The 23,141-nt window shown below is 47.1% G+C and overlaps 1 long non-coding RNA gene across 1 annotated transcript; it reads right to left on the minus strand.

Moving 5' to 3' along the window:
• Positions 1-11,922: 11,922 nt before the first annotated feature.
• Positions 11,923-22,485, minus strand: LOC142468459 (uncharacterized). The gene is made up of 3 exons (XR_012788661.1): positions 22,373-22,485; positions 13,169-13,287; positions 11,923-12,526 (listed from the first exon to the last, which is right to left on the minus strand). It is a non-coding gene; the product is annotated as an uncharacterized LOC142468459 (long non-coding RNA).
• Between the last annotated feature and the right edge of the window lie 656 nt (positions 22,486-23,141).

Consider the following 23,141-nt stretch of genomic DNA (forward strand, 5'->3'; position numbering starts at 1 on the left):
TCTGCCACATGTATAATTCCCCACTGGTTTGGCAAGAAAATTACCATTTGTAACTTTCTTACTATCATCCTTTTTTTAGAGCACTTGGAGCCAGGAGGTGCTCAATATTCTTTGCCTTCCAAAATGCTATTTTAAGATTAAGGGTTAACATTTCTCGCAAAATGGGTTCCATCTTGAGGATACCCCAATGTTTTTAAAGGATTCTTCTTTTTCTATTTTCTTGTTGACAGAACCCTGTCACAAATATGGGTGTATAATTAAAAGTATTACTCTTATGCTGAACTTTTTCTTTTTTAGGGATTAATAGTTGTTCTCTAGAATGTTCCCTGCTTTTCTTAATACTTATTGACAAGCTGTTCATCATATCCCTTGTCAGTGAATCTTTCAGCCACGTTCCTTGTCTGTGTATCAAAATCAGTCATCTGTGAACAGTTCCTGTGGACACGTAACATTTGGCAGTAAGGAATATTGTTCAGCCATAAACTAGAATGATTGCTGTTTTGGTCCAAATAGGAATTTACATTGACTGTTTTGAAAAAAGATTTTGTGATGATTCTATTATCAACAATCATCATTTCAAGGTCCAATAAATGTATTTCTTTAATACTGTTCTCTCCACTAAAGTGAGATTCCTATAGTTGATATTTAAATATCTAAAAAATGAACCCAACTCATTAGGTGCCCCTGTCCAAATGATCAAAATATTATCGGTATACCGCCGGAAATATCTAAGATTATTTTTTTAATCATTTTCATTCCAGATAAAGTCAAGTTCCCACTTCGCCAAGAAAAGACACGCATAGTTAGAAGCAAAACGGGTCCCCATGGGTGTCACAGTGGTCTGCAGATAAAAGTGCCCTTCAAACATAAAATAATTGTGATGAAGAATAAAATTAACACTATCTACAATCAATTGTTGTTGAGTGATTTATAGAGTTTTGTCTACATGTAAAAAATGAGTGGTAGCTTGTACAGTAGGCCTTGTGTTTGACGTATGAAAGTGTACAGTGACGATACATGTAAGGTGACCCAAATAAAGTGCTCTTCCCAAGTGATGTGTTTAATTGAATTGAGAACGTCAATGGTATCCCGTAAAAAAAGAAGGAAGTGCTGCTGTGAGAGGTGCAAGAAAATAATCTACATATTGTGATAAATTAGCAGTACCACTTTGGTATTGAGAATTTTCACATTTAATTATTAATTTGGTATTTAAGATGTGTGTGTATATCTACACTATAATTCTAAGCTGGATTTCGTTTGTATGTCAGAAGCATCGAAATCTCACAAACGGCACCACGTACCACCACGAAACTTTCATCGTATGATCTGCTGCGAATTTGTATAGCTTTTTCCAGCTTTTCCTGCAATCCTTTCTGAGGCGAGTCTCTGTCTTTCCTGCTCTTGTGGGCCTCTTCTCTGTCTCTCCTCCTTCGCGGTCTCAGGCATTTGAGGCCTAGGTCTTTGAGAAGCCTCGGTATGTCCTCTGGGTAGGAGAGCGTGTAGATTTTGCCATTCTGGGAAACGATGATTTTGAAGGGGAATCCCCATCTATACCGGATTCCCTTGCTTCGCAGTAGTTCAGTGAGCGGTTTCAACTCTCTTCTGCGGTCGATCGTGGATCTGGAGAGATCGCTGTAGATTTGGAGCAACGAGCCGCGGAAGAATAATTCAGACTTTTTACGACTTGCAGACAGAATTAGCTCTTTTATGCGTTAGGAGTGAAATTTTACCAAAATGTCTCTCATCCTCTTGGGAGCCCTGTGGGCCCTGTCAATTTCTATTGAGCATCTGTTCAAGGTAGGAACAAGTTCTATGAACAGGTCTTTCAGGAAATCTTCCAGGATACCAGTTGTAACTTCTTCTGGGATATAACGATTGCGAAGGTTTTGTCTCCTTTCCCGGTTCTCCTGGTCTTCTACCTGATCCCTCAGGGCTCTCAGTTCAAGTCCTAATCGGGACATATCATCCTCCATGGCAGATTGTGATACCCCCACCTCCTCCACTCTGCATTCAATTGCATCAGTTCGTTCCATCAGGGAGTGTATTTCAGCTTTCATATCTTTTATTGCTGCGGACAGATCCTCTTGAAAGCCTCTACTCATGCGAGAGAATAGGTCATCCATGTAGTCCCTGTCAGGGTTGCCCTTCTCTAGGCCTCGCTCCAATAGAGGGGTGTTTTCAAGTGCCCCTGGAACACCTGTGGCGTCGCCCTCTTGAGAGGATTCACTTGGGGGAAGGGATCGCGGTCCCGGCTGGAAATAAGTTGAGACGCTTTGTTGATTCTTTTTGCTAGTTTTATTCGTCATCTTTGTTGCTTCGTCTAGCCTTTAAAATTGTTTTTGTGCATCAGTGATCTGGAAAAGGTGCTTTTTTAATAGCTTCTTTGTGAGGGGGCTCTGGGGCTAACTTCCTAGGCCATCCAGGCTGAAGTCACGGGAAGTCTCAGAATAAACATTTTTAATGTATTAAGGTCAGACACTCTTCCCTCATTCTGTTGATTTGTCTCTTGAAGTGGTGGGGACAAGGAGGGGGGATGCAGATTCTGGGTGGCCCCCAGGGACTGCAGACAGATCTCAGCTGGGGGGGGGGGGGTGCAATGGAGGCAGCTCCGCGCTCCTCCCAGGTGGTGCCAAGGCTCCAATAGCCAAAGAAGGATGGCCACCCCTCCTCACCCTGCAGCCTCTCCAGCAGATCTGTAAGCCACTGGTATGCTGTCCTTGCTCTGGTTAGGTGATTTTCCCCACAGGGCTGCAATAATTTATCTGACACTTCCCCCGTTCCCCATCGGATTTGTTCCCTCTCAGGGCAGCACTACGCCCCTTCACCTGGGATCCGGTGTCAGATCTCTCCCTCGGGTGTTCTAGGGCTGATACGTGGGCCCGGCGGCCATTTTAGGGGCGGAGGTTGACACTCCTTAAAACTGCAGGGCACAATTCACACGTTTTGCTGTAGCCGGAGGGGCTCACCGGAGGGGCTCACCAACGGGGGGGATTCCCCCATCCGTCCCAGCCGCCCGAGGCAGCTCAGTGATTTGCCGCTCCTCAGATGAACCGCCCGGTTCCGGCGGACATCTTGGAATCAGGGACGCAGGGGAATCAGTCACCGGTGTCAACGGGTCTCCGGGCATTTGCCAGAGCAGCAAACAATTTCCGGTGAGGGTCCAAGCTATGCGGGCGGTTAGGCCGCTATTTTCTTTATTTTGGGGGAGTTTTAAAGGGGTATTTCTCCCGTTTAACCTTGACCTCAGGACGGAGTCGATCTAACTTGCGGCTTCCCTGCTCGACGTCCTCGGATTACAAATCTTTTAACATGTAAGTTGATATTTACATGTATCTGCTATGTTAAATACAATTCTTTCACCCTTGGTGCGCCTTGTGCTTTCTTCTTTCTATGATTGGTCCATCTACAGATTTATCCTTTGGTGGACACCTGTGGAGGAGGGGAATACCTCCACGCACAAGAGCTGCAAGAGGGGAGAGCTGACCATTTTCAAGGTCCACAAGGAAGCAAGAGCACTGATCAAAATCTCCACACCTGTTATATATGCATATACAGGGCATTACAGTTGATAGGGTACTTACCTTCCACTGTTTATGTGGCTAAGGGAGGGGGAGTTGGTATATTCAGCTGTTTGCATTCCCTCAGTTGGTTCTCACTGGATTACTACCTACTACTGTGATAGTTCCAGGTATCTACCTGCTATCTTTCTACTGTATGTTTAGCATACTTATTATGAGCATGGATATCCTTTAATATAGTACCAATTGTAGAGTGGTCGTGGGAGGGGGGAGTTTGCCTAGGAGCTCCCTTCCTCTTACTAAGCTCAACCGCCTCTTTTTGTGAGGCTCTCCAGCCTGGTTACTACCCTATCCTAAGGGACAGTTACGATAATACTGTGTTTGAGCTTCCATTTTTGTAGCTCCATTTATTGCACCCTGGAGTCTCATTTAACACCCTATATTTTAACTTTATATTATGATTAAAATTGTTTTTATATTAATTATCATATCATCACATCATTTGGATGTTCCGAGCTCTGCCCTTTCCTATATATATAGGGGACCTCACTGGTCTACTGGCCCTTCTTGGGTCTGTTGTTTGCCAGTATCTGACTGTATTGTCTATTACTTGCTTGCCCCTATTGCACCGTTCACTCTATATGACTTACATTTAAATAAGTAAGGAGTGCTGGTGTCATGTTTATTGCTGTGAAAGAAATAGACCATTTAAATAGGTCCCTTGGAAAATGCTTGTCTCATGAGAATCTCGCCGAATTGACCAAAAAAGATCAAAACCACTTGATAAACAAAACGCCCTTAATGAGCCATTTCCTACTTATGAGAGAGGCGATGATCACACCGCTGGCTACTCGTCCGATTTGTGAATTTTGCTATCACAGGTAATCAAAGCTTTCTGAAAACCCTGATAGCAACGCTCACAAACACGGCGATCTAAATGTCCGGTGACTTTTTTTTATGAACCCTTAATGCATAGGCCCCTAAGTCTCACACACAATAACATACATTTAGAACCTAAGTCTGTGTGACAAAGGAGTCATTTGGTTGCATCTTTTGATCCAAACATGACTCAAGCCTGCCAACCTCGTCATGGTAGTACAAACCAATTAAACTCCCTTAGAGAAAAATTTCTTGAGAGAGATTACAGCAGGGAAAGGGTTAATAAAGCTACCCGTGCCGTTAAAGATATAGATAGGTCAAATCTTATTAACCCTAATAATAATAAAAAGGCGCCAACTGTACAAGGAGAATGTATCCCCTTCATCACTAAATTCAATAGTATGGCCCCAGAAATAAAGAAAATTATAAACAAGCATTGGGGGATCCTCCTGAGAGACCCAATATTGAACACATTCCTGCCAGAATACCCACAAATTGTTTATGAACGTGCTGACAACTTGAAAAGTCAATTATCATCTAGTTGTCCCCTTAGTGGGCCTAAAATAAGTAGCACCATGTGGTTATCCAACCTGAAAGGTTTCTTTACATGTAACAAATGCATAGGTTGTTCTTTCAGTGTTAAAGGCAGTAAATTTCAATCAAACCTGACAGGCAAAAGTTACGATGTAAACACTTTTATTAACTGTAAGAGTAAGTACTGCGTATACTTATTAGAATGCCCCTGCGGGTTACAGTATGTGGGGAGGACAGGGAGGAAGCTCCAACGTAGATTGGCAGAGCATGTTTACAATATAAAAAGGGGGGTTGCAAACACATAGTGTGTCTAACCACTTTAAATGTAAACACAATCAAAATCCAGAGGGATTGATATGTAGGGGCATAGAATGCCTTAAAGCCAATTGGAGAGGAGGGGACAGGTTAACCCATGTATCCAGAAGGGAGACCTTCTGGAGTTATACTCTCAAAACCTTGTCACCACATGGTTTAAATATAGACTTCGATCTGGCCTCCTTTTTGATAGATTAACCCCTCCCTGTCTTATACAATAATCAATCATGCAACAATTGTTTTCATTTTGTAATTCTATATTTGGAAAGGCAGAAAATGTCACTTTTATGAGCTTGGTGCATTGCCACTTAATCCCAGGGATGATTCCCTAGTGGTTTACATCATGTAAGTAGTATGTGTGCAATTTTATTCAGTTTATCTGCTTTTTAATCAAGTAGCTTGTAAATAGTATGCATCACCCTCCAGGGTATATATATCAGTAGGTAGCAACTCCCCCCTCATCCACTGATGAAGTGACCACATTGCGTCACGAAACGCGTCTGGAGAGGAAGGAGCTAGAACTGACACGGTCATCAGGAGCAGAGAGATCAGGAGAGACGCCATAGTGTGACGTCACTGAGCTGTGCGCGGGCTGACGGCAGTTACTCAGAGAGGAGAGCAGAGCACAGTGTGTAGTGCTGGCCACCTCAAGCTGAGATAGAGATAGCAATAGCAAAAAGAGAGGGCGAATCTCGTAGAGCAACTGCATAGAGATAGACGCCACTTCAGGGTTTGCAAATAACAAAAGTGCCATCATCCCAGAAGCCTGCTATACCTGATTGTATCAAGCTGCGGACGGCACGTTGTCAGCTGTTTTAACACAGCCTGGTTTATGTGAGTAAGCCTTTGGCTATTTTTATTTTTCATTGTAATAAATTTTTATCAATCTGCACCATCATCTTCTATGTTATCTCCTTTCTGGGAACACATGGGAACCATGTCTGAGTGGTAATGCTGTAGTGCTCAGATAGAAAACCTGGATGAATGACATATGTAACGGGTATTCCCCCCCCCCCCCCAATCGCAGATCTGATGTCGGTGCAAGGAACATACGGTGTTACCATAGGTGTGGTGCATTACCTGTTGGCTCGCAGGAGGGCTGAGCTTCCGCCACGGGGAACCTGGGGCAATTATACTAGGGGTAACCACTTACTCAATTCAGCGCCTCCACCTGCGATGGCTCCCACCAGAGGGGGAGTGGTTCCTCGCAGGACAATCAATAATAACATACACGGTGAGGTATAATATCTAAGGACTTTACTAACATGCAAACAACATATCACGGTAATACCATAATATAACCTGTGTCCCTCTCTAGAGGAGACACCTACTACGTCGCGCAGGACGCTTCCCCAACACCAGGTGATCCCACCCAGTGTCCCGAGAATCCCACCCAATGTCCCGCACTCTTGGAGAGAACGTGGGTGACTGCGCAGTCACAGTTACACTAAGGGCCCGTTGGTGCACTTATGACTGTATAGTACCTGCCGAGCACTCCGGTACTCGGATCAGCAACTGGCTTCGCAAAGGGTCAGACGTGTGATGAATCCGTCTGATCCTCCAACCGAACTCCTTTGTACGCAGACCGCCAGGGCGGTCTCCCTCTGGAATAGTCTCTGCGGATCCCAACGTGGGTCCGAACCGCTTCACAGGAACCGCAGCGTCCGCTGAGTCCCTAACTAACACTTGGTACTAACGTGACAGGAACCCTAGCCTAGGGCCTGTCCCTGTGGTACCGCAACCTAAAGTGGCTTTGGGGAACTCCTATGGGCCTGCAGGGGTTATGGCCTGTCCCACTCCCCTAACTACCCAAGTCCCTTCAGCCTCACTAAATGCTTGCAGCCAACGTGCTGCGCAACAAGGTGCCTGCCTGTCAGACCTCACAGCACTAACAGCCGTGACTCTGACAAGGCAGCACTCTATGCTAAGGGCAGCGTCCCTATCTTGGGCCTCCCTAAGCATTTACCCACTAAACTAGTGGGGAGTTGGGGCCTATCTGGGGTGTAGGTACCTATATGGGGCAGGAGCTGCACTCGCTCCCCGCACCCTTCCTTCCCTCACAACTCCCTGACTCCAACTCTCTGTAACCTTCCTTTCCCAGCTCCCACTAATGTAAGTGGCAGGGTCCCTAACCTGAGGGCTGCCCCTGGCAACACTCACCTTACTGGGGAGCTGAGCTATCTCGGGCCAAGGGGGTGCTGGCCTAGTACAGGGGATCCCTCTCTCCTGCACCCTACCTCCTTCCCTTGTCTGCTCCTTGCTCTGACTGCCCAACGTGCTGCAACTGACAAAAACCCTGTCTGCCCACAACATTGTTGCAACTCTGAAGCATGAGAATCTGCCAGCTCTATTGGCTTCAATGCTGCCTGTGACAAAGGTGAAAGTGCAGTCCCCTGAGGCTGCTGGGAATTGTAGTCCTTGGCAAAGCTCTTTTCTATGGGGACCGTGTGTGTGATCTTTACTGCGCATTGGCGAAGCTCGCGCCAAAACCAAGAGGGCGGTGCCCGCCGGGAGAAGTCGCCGTCCCCTTCCCCCACTGCCACAGGGGTAAGGCAGGGGGCAAAGGAAAATCAGGGGAACCGGGGGTGATCCCCTTACACTCTCCCCCTGGTGAAAATACCAACGTCCCCGCTTGGAGAACAGCGTCACATTACAGAAAATTACACAATAAAAATGCATTGCATAAACAGTACAACATAACATATTGACTGTAACATCACTGATACATGGCATATCACACACAGTAATACCCGAAGCCAGCTGAGTGTTAGCTGCTTGCTGAGACCATTTGTGGGGTGCCCCTAACTTATCATGTGGGGGTACCTCACTTTTGTGTCCGTGAGCCTCCCCCAGAAAATTCTCTTGAAGAGCACACTCTGGGGTGACAGTCACCGGTTCCTCGCTACTTCCTCCCCCTGGTGGAAGGAATAGCACGGTGTCCTTTAACCAGGCCTTTACCCGGCCATCCGCGGCATGGATGCGGTAGGCCAGGAGGCCGGGACCTTTCCCGCTGTCCACTACCTGGCGAATGAGGCTCTCCTTTTTGGACTTAAAGGAGGCCAGTCTCCCTGAATCTTTCCCTACACAGTCCTTGTCCCTACGAACTTGCGAGGCTTCCACTGGGAAGCGAGAAATGGATAACGTCTCTTTTCTCAAAGTCTCTGTTTCACCCTGCAAGGGGTAAAGGGTAGATACTTTACCACTGCGGTGATTCGCGGTGGCCAACAGGTCCTCGGGGACGCTGTCAGTTCCCACCTCGGCTGTATCGGGACCTGTCCACAACACGTCTGGGACAGTCCACTCACTGTCCTGAAACTCGGGAGCGTTTGATCCCAGTCCTGGGACCATATGGGTTGGAGCGCACGGGCTCACACTCGGTTCACGTGTGCTGACATCTGGATGTCCAGCTACATTCTTCTGCTCCGCATGAACGGTAGTTGGAGCATTTTTCACGGTCAACTCCACCGGAGCCTGTGGGGAGCAAGGGGGTTCCTTACCACTCTGCTGGCTTGCGATGGGTTTCTCTTCATCTGGAACGATAGGCGGTAGGTACTGGTCCACTCGTATTGTGGGACAGCTATCTTCTAGGGGGGACACCTCCGCCAGGACGCGATGTCGAGTGGAGCCATTCGCCCTGGTGTCCAGACTTAAGAAGCTATCGTGCTCCGCGGTCACCTGGAGGCTCACACCCAACACCCTTGGGGCAGTCAACTCACCCTTTTCTTCATTAGCAGGTACTGATCCCACGCCTGGGACCGATGGTACCTCTGTAGGCCGGACTGGCCGTTGTAGGGCACACGGGCCCACAGCATCTGGATGTACTGCAACTGAGGTAGGTGATTCTTTGTCTCCAACTTCACTGGGGTGTTCCGCCGGCTGGCGCATCACCACGAGTGGCTGGTCCTTTTCCGTAGCTGGCTGGGCCTCAGTTCTTCCCGCTTGGTTGCAACGGGGAACTAGGGCAGCCTTGTCTGTCAGCTCCTCCACCGCCGTGGTTGAGGTAGAGCAGTTAACAACATCTTCATCTCTGGGTTCTGCCATCTGAGATTCCTGCTTGGGATCTGGGACTGTAGACTGCAGCAGCACAGGCTTTAGAAACTGTGCTCCGCAACAAGCACACTTGGGACCCCAGGTCGGTTTGCCACCTGGGAAGTCACACTGGTCACAAACACATCTTATGCACCCGTCATCAGCCACCACTGCCACCCGCCATTCTATTGGTAACCTAAAGGGGTTAAAGTCCATACCACCAGATAGATTCAAATCCTTTTGTAGGCACGGGCACAGAAGAAAGGGTATTTTCCCTCCTTTTGTCCGCCATGCTCCATACAACTGCGGGTGTGTTTCTCTACATTCTGTACTGTCTTTAGTGGGAACAGCGGTTGCTGATCGCTGTTCACGGAGCTTGCTCCCCCTGGTGGACTGTAAAGGAGGGGCGTGCTCTATCACTGAGTGGGTCTGGCTCTGCACTGAGTCACTCACATTGCGGGGGCGGAGCTCTGGTTTTCCCGCCAGTCGTGGGCAGATTTTTGCAACACAAGTTAGTGCAGGCTTGCAGTCAGCAGCACATGTGCTCTCCTGCTTTGGCGGGAGACGCCATTTTAGGTGTGACTCCCTTGATGAGGGAGCCTCCATTTTGATCACAGGTCGGGTAATCTCTGAGTATGCATCTCTGAGTATGCAAGAGGGTAGCCTTCTGGTGGGGCCTCTGGGAAATGCAAGGTCAGAGGGACATTTTCCCGGCATATTTCCTGATCCGTTACTAGCCATAGTCTACTACACTGGTCAGTGGGGTCGTACCGGTGCTCTATCCTCTTCCAACTTTGGTCTATGCCCAGGAGTCCCCCTAGGGCCTCACAAATTTCCTTCAACTTCACTGCACTACTGGGAACATCCCCTACTACTAGCACATGTCGCGGGGATACTTCTGTCCTCTTGGTTCGTTCGGGGGCCTCATGGCTTGCGGGCCCAAACATGGTGAAAAATATAAATTGGACAATTTGGAAAAAATGAAAACAGGGCACCCCAGGTCTCTCTCAGCAGCGCCTCCAAATGTAACAGGTATTCCCCCCCCCAATCGCAGATCTGATGTGGGTGCAAGGAACATACGGTGTTACCATAGGTGTGGTGCATTACCTGTTGGCTCGAAGGAGGGCTGAGCTTCCGCCACGGGGAACCTGGGGCAATTATACTAGGGGTAACCACTTACTCAATTCAGCGCCTCCACCTGCGATGGCTCCCACCAGAGGGGGAGTGGTTCCTCGCAGGACAATCAATAATAACATACACGGTGAGGTATAATATCTAAGGACTTTACTAACATGCAAACAACATATCACGGTAATACCATAATATAACCTGTGTCCCTCTCTAGAGGAGACACCTACTGCGTCGCGCAGGACGCTTCCCCAACACCAGGTGATCCCACCCAGTGTCCCGAGAATCCCACCCAATGTCCCGCACTCTTGGAGAGAACGTGGGTGACTGCGCAGTCACAGTTACACTAAGGGCCCGTTGGTGCACTTATGACTGTATAGTACCTGCCGAGCACTCCGGTACTCGGATCAGCAACTGGCTTCGCAAAGGGTCAGACGTGTGATGAATCCGTCTGATCCTCCAACTGAACTCCTTTGTACGCAGACCGCCAGGGCGGTCTCCCTCTGGAATAGTCTCTGCGGACCCCAACGTGGGTCCGAACCGCTTTACAGGAACCGCAGCGTCCGCTGAGTCCCTAACTAACACTTGGTACTAACGTGACAGGAACCCTAACCTAGGGCCTGTCCCTGTGGTACCGCAACCTAAAGTGGCTTTGGGGAACTCCTATGGGCCTGCAGGGGTTATGGCCTGTCCCACTCCCCTAACTACCCAAGTCCCTTCAGCCTCACTAAATGCTTGCAGCCAACGTGCTGCGCAACAAGGTGCCTGCCTGTCAGACCTCACAGCACTAACAGCCGTGACTCTGACAAGGCAGCACTCTATGCTAAGGGCAGCGTCCCTATCTTGGGCCTCCCTAAGCATTTACCCACTAAGCTAGTGGGGAGTTGGGGCCTATCTGGGGTGTAGGCACCTATATGGGGCAGGAGCTGCACTCGCTCCCCGCACCCTTCCTTCCCTCACAACTCCCTGACTCCAACTCTCTGTAACCTTCCTTTCCCAGCTCCCACTAATGTAAGTGGCAGGGTCCCTAACCTGAGGGCTGCCCCTGGCAACACTCACCTTACTGGGGAGCTGAGCTATCTCAGGCCAAGGAGGTGCTGGCCTAGTACAGGGGATCCCTCTCTCCTGCACCCTACCTCCTTCCCTTGTCTGCTCCTTGCTCTGACTGCCCAACGTGCTGCAACTGACAAAAACCCTGTCTGCCCACAACATTGTTGCAACTCTGCAGCATGAGAATCTGCCAGCTCTATTGGCTTCAATGCTGCCTGTGACAAAGGTGAAAGTGCAGTCCCCTGAGGCTGCTGGGAATTTTAGTCCTTGGCAAAGCTCTTTTCTATGGGGACCGTGTGTGCGATCTTTACTGCGCATTGGCGAAGCTCGCGCCAAAACCAAGAGGGCGGTGCCCGCCGGGAGAAGTCGCTGTCCCCTTCCCCCACTGCCACAGGGGTAAGGCAGGGGGCAAAGGAAAATCAGGGGAACCGGGGGTGACCCCCTTACACATTCAACACGTGGGATTCGTGATATCTGAAAGAGAAGAGGTTTAAAGCACAGATTGTCTCAAAGGAACAACAACACAGAAAGTCTGTAAGTTCATTACTTTAATCTGTCGTGGAGTCATTTATTGGTTCTTGTGGCTGCGCAATGGTCTTTTCCTTTTTGTCTATTATTCACTAGGAGGAGTCCAGAACTAACAGCCAGGAATTGGATCATCATCTCTCCATCAGCTGGAATATTGAAAAGAACTTTCCATATCCATTTGGACTAATCATTGGACTGGGGTATTGTTGTAGCCTGGAGCGCCGGGTCATTGCATTTCAGTAATTTAGATTTATTTATTTTCTTTGTTTAAAGCAATGAAATTTAGTTTTCAAAATATGACAGCAGATAGGAATCACTTGGCCAGCATTGTCTGCCCATTTTCATCTCTGGATTGGAAATGATATACTGTAGCAGTTGGCACTTTCACTTTTTGTTAGATGGATGTTATTATAAGAATGTCTTCAGCAGGTATTGTTACTGTTACTGGCTGTTACAGAGATCACTTGTGCAGCATCAAGTTGAAAGTTCCCAGCTCTTCAATTCCAAGCAGGCTCTCTCAGTAATGCATCCCTTTAGGACAACAGCTAAAATAAAAATATGTAATTTATTGACAGGTACAGTATAACAAATTAACATTATAACAGAGATGGGAGTCATTTAATTTGGGGGTTCTCATATTAAAAAAAAAATCACATATTTACTAAACTTTGTTATGCCGTGAGGTTCCTTCCAGCGCTGGAAGACACATAATGGTTTATTTACTAAAGTGTCCCGGCTGCCAAAGTTCGGGGAAACAAGTGCAAAAAAACACAGCCTTTCTGTTTTATTATTATTATTTTCATTAAACAAAAGGAATCCCCCAAAAAACTATGGGAGCTTTTCCTTGAATAAATCTGGAGCAATACATTTACCGAGAGATCCCTATAGTTCCATTCAGCTACAGGTAAAAACTAACATTGCACTTATGGGTGGATTGCGGTTTTAAAAGTAAATCCTGCACCATATCTGATATGTTTATTTAGAACATCTGAATTCAGTATGCTGGAGTTGAGGCTTCCAGAACTGGGCCCAGCAGGTGAGATTTCCTTAATGCTTTGTAAAGTGTTACCTCTGCCTCTTTCTTTCTGCAGGTTATACATAATTTAAAGGTTCTTCGACACATATGGATTGGTTGTTGATAAACAATGACTGTATTTTAGGATCACGTTTTATTTCAAGTAACTTACAGATTGGGTAATCCTTCATCAGAAGTTACAATGATCGAGACCTGAATCGCAGGTTTCAGTGCTGTAGGTTCACGTGTCGTCTCCATAGCATTCGCTCTTATGACACTGCAATGCATCCGCTGCAAATAAAACAGCACATGAATCCTGAGTGAACACAGTATTGACTGAAAGCCAAAATGTATCGAGATAACAAAATTTACTCCATTACTTGTGCATTTTTCCCAGCATCAAACCTATACACTTTTGATATATACAGCTCAACCCCATGATACCGCGATCCGCTATAACGCAGATCGACTTATAGCGTTGTTTGAGCATTGACCCCGATTTTTTTTTTAATTTTTCACTGCACACGACACTCACAGCACACTGCACACACTCACAGCACACTGCACACACTCACGGCACACTGCACACACTTACGGCACACTGCACACACTCACTACACACACTCACTGCACACTGCACACACTCACTGCACACTCACTGCACACTCACTGCACACTGCAAACACTCACTGCATATTGCACACACTCACTGCACACTGCACACACTCACTGCACACTGCACACACTCACAGCACATACAGCACTAGCACTCTGCACACACTCACAGCACAGTGCACACACTCACTGCACACTGTAAACACTCACTGCACACTGCACACACTCAGAGCACAAACAGCACCAGAACACTGCACACACTCAAAGCACACTGCATACACTCACAGTACACTGCACACACACAGCACCAGCTCTCTGCACACACTCACTGCACACTGCATAAACTCACTGCACACTGCAAACACTCACAGTACACTGCATACACTCACAGCACACTGCATACACTCACAGCACAAACTCACTGCACACTGCACACACTCACTGCACACTGCACACACTCACTGCACACTGCACACACTCACTGCACACTGCATACACTCACTGCACACTGCATAAACTCACTGCACACTGAACACACTCACTGCACACTGCACACACTCACTGCACACTGCACACACTCAGAGCACACACAGCACCAGCACACTGCACACACTCAAAGCACACCTGCATACACTCACAGTACACTGCACACACACAGCACCAGCACGCTGCACACACTCACTGCACACTGCACACACTCACTGCACACTGAACACACTCACTGCACTCTGCACACACTCACAGCACACTGCACACACTCACTGCACACTGCATACACTAACTGCACACTGCACACACAGCACCAGAACACTGCACACACAAAACCCACTGCATAAACTCACAGTACACTGCACACATACAGCACCAGCACTCTGCACACACTCACTGCACACTGCATAAACTCACTGCACACTGCATACACTCACAGCACACTGCATACACTCACAGCACACTGCATACACTCACTGCACACTGCACACACTCAAAGCACACTGCATACACTCACAGTACACTGAACACACACAGCACCAGCACGCTGCACACACTCACTGCACACTGCACACACTCACTGCACACTGCACACACTCACTGCACACACTAACAGCACACACCGCACCAGCACTCTGCACACACTCACAGGACACTGCACAGACTCACTGCACTCTGCACACACTCACAGCACACTGCACACACTCACTGCACACACAGCACCAGCATTCTGCACACACTCACAGCACACTGTACACACTCACTGCACACTGAACACACTCACTGCACTCTGCACACACTCACAGCACACTGCACACACAAAGCACACTGCATACACTCACAGTACACTGCACACACACAGCACCAGCACTCTGCACACACTCACTGCACACTGCATAAACTCACTGCACACTGCATACACTCACTGCAAACTGCATACACTCACAGCACACTACATACACTCACAGCACACTGCACACACTCACAGCACACACAGCACCAGCACACACTCATAACACACTACATACACTCACTGCACACTGCATATACTCACTGCACACTGCATACACTCACTGCACACTGCATACACTCACTGAATACAGCATACACTCACAGCACACTGCACACACTCATAACACACTACATACACTCACAGCACACTGCACACACTCACATCACCAGCACACACTCACAGCACATGGCATAACTCACTGCACACTGCACACACTCACTGCACACTGCACACACCCACTGCACACTGCATACACTCACTGCACACTGCATACACTCACTGCACACTGCACACACTCAGAGCACACACAGCACCAGCACACTGCACACACTCAAAGCACACTGCACACACTGACTGCACACTGCACACTGCATACACTCACAGCACACTGCATACACTCACTGCACACTGCACACACTCACTGCACACACTGAACCAGCACTCTGCACACACTCACAGGACACTGCACAGACTCACTGCACTCTGCACACACTCACAGCACACTGCACACACTCACTGCACACACAGCACCAGCACTCTGCACACACTCACAGCACACTGCACACACTCACTGCACACTGAACACACTCACTGCACTCTGCACACACTCACAGCACACTGCACACACAAAGCACACTGCATACACTCACAGTACACTGCCACACACAGCACCAGCACTCTGCACACACTCACTGCACACTGCATAAACTCACTGCACACTGCATACATTCACTGCAAACTGCATACACTCACAGCACACTACACACACTCACAGCACACACAGCACATGCACACACTCATAACACACTACATACACTCACTGCACACTGCATATACTCACTGCACACTGCATACACTCACTGCACACTGCATACACTCACTGCACACTGCATACACTCACTGCACACAGCATACACTCACAGCACACTGCACACACTCATAACACACTACATACACTCACAGCACACTGCACACACTCACATCACCAGCACACACTCACAGCACATGGCATACAGTCACTGCACACTGCATACACTCACTGCACACTGCACCCACCCACTGCACACTGTATACACTCACTGCACACTGCATACACTCACTGCACACTGCACACACTCAGAGCACACACAGCACCAGCACACTTCACACACTCAAAGCACACTGCACACACTGACTGCACACTGCATACACTCACAGCACACTGCATACACTGACTGCACACTGCATACACTCACTGCACACTGCACACACTCACTGCACACTGCATACACTCGCTGCACACTGCATACACTCACAGTACACTGCACACACACAGCACCAACACTCTGCACACACTCACTGCACACTGCATACACTCACTGCACACTGCATACACTCACAGCACACTGCACACACTCACAGCACACACAGCACACACAGCACCAGCACACTCATAACACAATACATACACTCACAGCACACTGCACACACTCACGGTGTCGGAGTGGAGCTGGCATTGGGAGGGGGGTGTTGGAGCGGAGCTGACTGGTGGGGTTGCTCGGAGCGGGTCTGGCAGGGGGGGTCAGAGCGGAGCTGGCGTTCTGGCGGGGGCGGAGCGGTGCTGGCGGGTCGGAGCTGGCTGGGGTGTGGCTTGTAGTGGGGCTGGCTGGTGGGGTTGCTTGGAGCTGGGCTGGCTGGGGGGGTTGCATGGAGCTGGCCTGGCCGGGGGGATTGATCGGAGCATGGCTGGTGGGGGGGACCGGTGTAGACTACTGGGGAAGTGAGGCTGCCAAGGGAAGTTACGGGGGCTGCTGGGGGACGTGTAGGGCTGCCAGCCACCTCTTCCCTCCCTCCTCCCTCCTCCTGATTGGGCAGCGGCCATTTTTTTTTAAATTAGTGCGACCCCGGTTCCAGCGAAGTCAGATCGGGCGCCCCCGAGGACTGCGCTATAACGGGGTAGAGCTATATATATATATATATATATATATATATATATATATATATATATATATATATATATATATACTGTATATATATATATATATATATATCTTATACGTTGATAGGATATATATCTATATATCATATACGTTGGATATGATGTCTTGATAATACAACTTTTTTTGACTACCTTTTGGAGTGCTGCCTCTTGATTTTTGTCTCAAACACGATATCGTATTGCCTTTTTATTCTATATTGGATTTGCAACCATTATCTTGATTTTCCCGACGGAGTGCCTACTGTTCTTGTTTATTCGCTATATATATATATATATATATATATATATATATTGTGACAAACGCCCCTCTTTTGTAGCGCTGACGTCTGTCTGGGTTCTTCCCGACACAGTCTTCTAGGGTTATTTATACAAAAAACAGGATCATGCAAAGTATTGTGCTGCTTAACTCAGGCTTCTGCCTGCTTTATTTTCATCCAAGTAAGGTACTGCAGCTTTAACAAGTGTAGATTAGAGGTACTCAGATACTTTCATTCAGCAGTTCACTCATTTCAGTGTTACAGTATTTCCCACACCGTTATTTTTAATAATTAAAACCAAAATCATATAAACAAAATCCTATCCCTTTCAGGGATCTAACTACACATCAGAATCAGTCTCTCTAACAGCTGCTGGCCAACTAACCTGGTTCCCCAGCTTAAAACAATGCTCTCTCATTTAGTGTCTCTAGATACAGCACAGTCTTTTAGCAACAGCAATAAACATTTGTTTTGTCTCATCTGTTCGTGGTGGGAACTCGGTCGCAAGTGTCCAGGCAAATCCTCTGGTACTGTGATACTTGGAGGGGCCGTCCACCCCGAACTGGATTCCGGGGAGCAGCGATACCCCCAGCCTCCAGGCTCTAAGGAGAGAGAGTGAAATGCAAAACCTCTCTGTTCTAAATACCTGTGCATGTGATTAGAAGAGCAGGTGAGGAAGAACTAGAGCCATTGTAATCTGTGGTCTGGATTTTCCATCCAGCTGCCTGAGTTAATGGGAAGCTGTGGAACGGATCATTTTTAACTATTCCTGCACTTTCTGACCTAAAATGGGGCAGAAAGCTGCCTAACATCTTTGGACTATGTCACAATATATATATATATATATATATATATATATATATATATATATATATATATATATATATATATATATATATATACACACACATATATATGTATATATGTATATATATATATATATATATGTATATATATATATATATATATATATATATATATACTGTATATATATATACAGAAGATAAGGCGGCACTGCCCCATTCCAATCTAAAATCTCTACATATGCTTTATTTGAGCTTGGTTAGCATAAAATACCTCCCTCCCATATATTTGTTTTTACCAAAGTTAAGTTGTAATCTCCTTAGGAAGCACATGATATTCTGAAATAGTCTCAGAGCAAACCTTGCCCACTCATACATTCTATCATACAGAAATGGTACAATAACAAAGTGCGTCAGGGTACTGATAAATTGTATCGCTATAATTCTGGGCGTAAAGCCACAGACAGCCTTGGAACTTCAATTATTCTCCAAACCACAGGGGAGCGGTGGGGAAATTCATGGAAAAGAAAAAATCACATAGTACAATAATGCAAACACAATAAATAATAAGTGAAAAAAGGCTATACATTTCCTACTCACAATGGAGCAGAAATAATAAAGCAGAAATCCAAACAGTGGCAATGTGGCCACTCATCCACTTATCCATATTATCCATGTTTTTTAGCGTTCATGATTTTATTTGATGTATTCCTCTTCCTTTACAATGTTCTCCAGTACATTGTGTACTCCATATGTTGGTGCTACATTTGCTCTCCAGTTCATCACCAGTGTCACTCGCTTAATGTACTTGTGTAATACACTATCTCTAATTAAAAACAAACAGCCGGCGCCTCCAAAATGTTTACAGTGAGTGAAATCTGACCAAGTAGAGAGTCCAATCGGGGATAGCAAGCAGTCCTGAGGGGAATCTTCAATGAAGTCTCACAAGGATGAAAAACAAACATAAACAACAAAAAAGACAAAGAAAAAAATCATAGTGTAACTCTAAAAAATCAAACACATGAAAAGAATAACTAAAAGATTATTACAATTTTAATGAAATACAATTAATAAATGTATAACGACAAACAATTATCCGTTGGGCTTAGGACACAGGTGAAGCAGTACCATCCAGTAGGAGTAAAATTAAAATCCCACTTACAGCAAGGCTGAAAATATTAGACCCATAAAGCAGGTGTTCTTCCTCCCCAGACTAGGAACCTCTGCAAGGGATGTGACACGAGTCCTCCGGAGCTCCACGCTGCCAGGACAAACGCTGCCGCCGCCGCCGCACTCACTGACCGCACAGTCTGCGGGGGTTGCCACATGGGTCATCCGGAGCTCCACGCTGCTAGGACAGACAGCACCACAACGCACACAGGCCCGCTGGTCGCGCGGTGTGCTGATGAGGTCACATTACAGCGCTGGTGCACGGGGAAGTCCTGAAAGTTTGTAAAGCTCCTGGGGCTCAGAGGAACAAAGTCTGGGCTGGTCACAGCTCTAAGGGGGGATGATACAAGTCCTAAAGCCAAATAGAACCACCCTACGCGTTTCGTGACCGAAGTCACTTCATCAGGGGTATGATGGGAGATAAGGCATGCTGACATATATATATACTCTCAGCACTAATCAAAACCAATAAGGGAATAATAGCATAATATCAAAGTGAAAAATCAATACAAGTTATTCTTATCAGTGAAATAATGTACTACAAATAAACAAGAAACAGAAATATATATATAAGAACACATAAGAAACACGTTTTTAACTCATATATCCAATATGACTCGCGTTTTCTAATTCAATTAATTTTATCTCCTCCTCTCCAATTGCCTGGATAGGTTTAAATTGCTTGGCAGATGAGGCCTTTAGGGTTTTGTTGGTGATGAACTAAAAAATGGTGTGACACACTATGAGTAGTTAAACCTCTCCTAATGTTGTACATGTGCTCATAAATGCGCCTCTGGTACCATCTCCCTGTGCGGCCAACGTATTGTAGCCCACAGGGATATTGTAACAGATAGATGACAAACACAGAATGGCAGTCAATGTAAGAACGGATGTTATAAATCTGATGTGTTACATTAGAGGTGAACGTGACTGGATTTGTACTGTGTTTACAAGCTGTGCAACTCGTACAGGTAAAAAAATCTTTTTTACGGGACACTGCACCTGATGTTGTCTGTATATTAGGACAGCTGGGTGCTAGCCTCGATTGTAAATTGGAGGCTTTTATAAATATAATGGATGGTTTTGGGGGAAGGATATGAACCAATGTTGGATCTCTTAAGAGGATTGGCCAATGTTTACACAGGACCCGCCTAATGTCGGGGGCCAAAGAATTGTATTGTGTAATAAAAGAAACAGTATTTTTTATGACTAGAATCAACCCTATCCCTTTTGTACTCCAAAAGACTAGATCTCTCAATACCCTGCACTTGTAGCAAGGTTTGAGAGAGTACAGTAACTCTTCAGGGTATTGTCTATTCAAAAATTTGGCTTTAAGTGAAAAGAGACGATACCAACAGTGTTCCTTCACCTTTAAGTGAAGAACAAAATCCTCCTATTACTGAGTTAGTTGTTGGGGGGTGATGAGTGCCCTTGGGCAAAGGGGGGCAAGGGTCGGCCTTTAGAGAGGCTTGATTTTTCCAGGACATTAGTGATCTCAATGAAATATTGAAGGAGTTGGGAGAAGAGCCTTCAGGAGTTGACATCACAGATTTTAGTACCTGGAAATCCAACCTCAAAAGAGGTTCGATCTTTTATCCCAATTTGCCAAGAGTCCTTACCTGACGACTTTTGAGATCTTGGTGATTAGAGACCTTCGGACGCTAGCAGAGGGGTCCTCATTTCCCAATCGGTTGAGAATAATTTAAGTGACAGGGAAAGGCAAGCTTTGCGATCATTAAAAAAGAATTCCTTGATTACAATTAAAAATGCCAACAAGGGTGGGGCGATGGTGGTCCAGAGTAGGGATAGCTACCTCAAGGAGGTTATCGCCAACTTGGGGTGCTACAACCTACTCTGGGCTACCAGATGACCCTACTGAGACCTTCCTGAAAGCGTTTAAAGATCTTATTGAATTAGGACAAATTACCAATGTCTTCAGCATGGATGAAACTGTGTTCTTATGGAACCCTCATCCGATGATTCCAGTGTTCTACCATCTCCCAAAGATCCATAAGACATTGGTCGACCCTCCGGGAGACCAATTGTTTCCTCATTTGGATCTTTGGGAGGTGGTCTCTCTAAATAACTTGATAAATATTTGCAACCATATGTTAGGGGTCTTCCTTCCTTTTTGCTGAACTCTGGGGACCTCATTACTCATTTGAATAGAGTCAAGTGGGGCCCACAATCGGTGTGGGTCACCCTTGACTTCACATCGTTATATTCAGTCATCAAACATGACCAGGGAGTGGCAGCTGTCCGCCATCTTTTGGAGGGTCCAGATAATAATATATTCCACATGACCTGTATATTAGATTTGATTCATTTTTTACTCACTCACAATTATTTTCTTTTTGATCACATGTTTTATTTACAGCGGAATTGGACAGCCATGGGCACGAGTTTTTCACCTTCATATGTTAATTTATTTATGTGGTGGTGGGAGTCACAGTTTATTTTTAGTAGCACAAATCCTTTTAGAAAACATATCACATTTTATAAATGATACATCAACGATGATTTGATTATGATTTGGGAAAGTGATTTACTAACTTTGCAACTATTTTTTTATTTTATTATGGGGGGAGGAGTCAGGAATGTTATTTATTTATTAATGGGGGGAGGAGTCAGGAATGTGACAGGGCTTAGAGGAGCGTGTGTGCGCGCCCTCTATAAACTGAGGGTGCGCGCGCACAGGCTGCGTCACCAGCCACGTGGAGCATTGCGCCGCAGGCATCCCAGTGGAGGAGAGCAGAGGGCCGGACGGGACCGCCACCGGATGTGAGGTACAGTTAGCGGGCCCAGGGAGGGACTGGGAGCGGGGAGTGTTGCCGCAAGGGCTCGGGACCACGCAGGTTCGCGCGACCTGCGGGGCATGCGCTGAGGCAATGGGACAGTGAGAGAGGGAGATGGAGCGGGACAGGAGTGGGTAGAAGCAGAGGGATTGGCCAGAGAGGGGACAGAGGTATAGAAAGAAGGGCAAGGAATCCCCTGAACCGTCACAATGTGAGGACTCAGGGGTCACGTCGGTCGCAGCGTGACCTCCCCTCACCTCTGTCCACTCCCGTGGCTGTGCGGCTCCCTCCTCGCCCGGCCTCCCTGCTGAGGGGACTCTCCCGTCCTCCCCGTTGGGCTGCTGCTGCCCCACGCAGGGCTAGTGCTCGGCTGCCTGTCGTTGCTTCTGCGCGCATCCCTTGCTGTTACAGAACACATTCCAGTACCAGCTAATTTATTCACTGCCCTTGCAGTGAAGCCACACCTCCCTCCCACACGCTGGTTACTAGTTAACCCTAAACCTTATCACCTGGCAGCCTATTATGGAAACCAATCCTGGACTGCTCCTAGGGCTCCTCCAGGCCTGCCTCCGTTAAGCATTGGTCAGCCACAGTACTTAATGCCTGTTCTGCCTCTCTCACATCGCTCGACATAGTCTCTGCTACAGACGTCTATTCTGGCATTCCCTTTGTCTTTGTGCATTCAGGTTTCAACCCGGCTTGGCGGACGAACTTACCTGGCTCTGAATCCCGGCTCCCTCTTGACCCTGCAGCTTCTTCCATCCCTCTACCTCAGCTTGGACCTCGACCTTCCGGATCTCTCTCTCCCCGACTTTTGGCTAACGGCAAACACTTCGCTTCTTCAGTACCGGTACCGGCAAGTATTGCTACACCTGTTCACACCTGGCTTGGCAACGCCAAAACACCACACTCCAGACACGCTCCTTCTGCTGTGGGTGCGTGCACATATACGTCCCCACCTCAGTATAAGGGACGAGTCTGGTCTGCGGGCAGCACCGGCGTAACATTATGTCGAGCCCACAAGAC

The sequence above is a fragment of the Ascaphus truei genome, chromosome 17 (genome assembly GCF_040206685.1).
Source record: "Ascaphus truei isolate aAscTru1 chromosome 17, aAscTru1.hap1, whole genome shotgun sequence".
NCBI lineage: Eukaryota > Metazoa > Chordata > Amphibia > Anura > Ascaphidae > Ascaphus > Ascaphus truei.